This window comes from Propithecus coquereli, unplaced genomic scaffold, assembly GCF_000956105.1.
Source record: "Propithecus coquereli isolate 6110/MARCELLA unplaced genomic scaffold, Pcoq_1.0 Scaffold333, whole genome shotgun sequence".
In the NCBI taxonomy this organism is placed as follows: Eukaryota; Metazoa; Chordata; class Mammalia; order Primates; family Indriidae; genus Propithecus; species Propithecus coquereli.
The window spans coordinates 1415114-1416925 of record NW_012148986.1 but is presented as its reverse complement, the minus strand read 5'-3'; positions in this window follow the sequence as shown (position 1 = coordinate 1416925).

The following is a 1812-nucleotide window of genomic DNA, read 5'->3' as shown; positions in this document are numbered from 1 at the left end:
TTATAGACTTTCTGAATTGTGGAACCACTAATCTTAAGTCTTGATGATTCAGATTGTGGCGTGACAATCAAGAGATTATGTAATTTGGGGGTTTCTCAGGAGGTTCTAATAAATAGTACCACCTTTTCTAATTTGTCTTTGAACCACTTGGGCAGTGAAAGAGTGGCAGATGTGGGCCAAAATGTCAACTTTATTACTGATAAAAGTTTATTTGGAAGATGTGGCTTAGTGAGACAGTCATTAACTGAACCACTAAACTGTAGACTTGCATACTCACTTATGGAAGTGCCAATCCAGTGAGGAGGCCGAATAAGTGACTTCTTTGTCGTGGTCCCTAATTAGATCTCAAGAGGAAGAAGACTGAGGCTGAGGCAAATGTACAATATATTCTTCCCAGCAAGGTAAGTCATTTCATAAGTAGGTGAGGCTGATGTAACAAATTACCATAAATTTGGTGGCTTAAAACAGTGGAAATTTATTTTCTCACAGTTCTGTAGCCAGAAGTGTAAAATCAAGGTGTCAGCAGAGATGGTTTGTTCCTTTTGGAGGCTCTGAGGGAGAATCTATTCTGTGTTTCTTTCCTAGCTTTTGATAGCTATAGGCAGTTGTTGGCCTTTCTTGGCTTGTAGATGCATAAGTTCAATTTCTGCCTCCATTTTCACTTGGTCATTATGTTCTGTCTCTCTGTGTTTGTTTCCCCTTCTCTTCTAAGGACACTCATCATTGGATTTAGGTCCCACCCTAATCCAGGATGTTCTCATCCTAGATCCTTACCTTAATTACATGTGAAAAGAGCCATTTTCCCAAATGAGGTCACATTTATAGGTTCCAGGTAGACTTATCTTTTGCAGGGGCCACTATTCAAAGGGATGGAGAGGCCAGGAATTGAATTAAGTAAATAAGTAAACTTGCTGCTTGCTAGGAAACATAGGAGTTGGGGGCAAGTGTTCATCCCTGTTGTTCATTCCCCAGCTTTTTGTTCTCATGATCAACTAGATGCAGGAGATCAGCAAAATAGTCCTATTTCCACCCTGTATTTGCATCACTGGCATTACCTTCTGTTTGTGTTTCTTTGGCAGAAACTTTTAAAGTGATTTTCCATTTTGTGAGCGTTAATGGTTAAAACTAGGTAATATAATTCACATATCCATTTAACTGTACACAAATAAAAGACAGTTTGTCATAACATGTTCAAAGTAAACAAACCAGTGAAGGTGTCATGTCAATACCCATGGGATGTAGCACTCCCAAAATTCTAAAGACACCTTGTGACTTGGGTTGTGTAGACTGAGTGAGGGGACCCTTGTTGCTTTGGATTTGAACATTAGTAAAGTTTGATTTTTTTCTTACTAACAATTAAATAGAAACAAATCTTTCCCTCCTACATTTCAATGGAAGTACACTCCCTATGGATGTGTGTCTCACATTGAAACACATTCTACCATGCGGAATCTGCAGCCTGAATGGTCCTTAGGTGCGGCCTTTTGACTAAATCCAAATTTTACAGAATAAATCCTTTTATTAAAAGAGGTGCAACAGAGAAAGATGAAGCTTTTTCTGCCTCCTTTGGTACTTAAAAAGAACAGTCTTGAAATGAGAAGGCTGCAGGTTCCCCACCCCTGGATGCCTCAGCTAAAAATATTGGGAGTACTAAAATAAAGAGAGTGATGAATGTTACAATAACCATAACCTGCCTGTGATTCAATTTAAATGTCTTTATTTTAATGACATTAACAAAAGCCAAAGAAAAAGTTCATCTTGAATTAGGAGCTTATCTATACTTGTTAAGGGTTTTGGACTTGTTTCAACTTG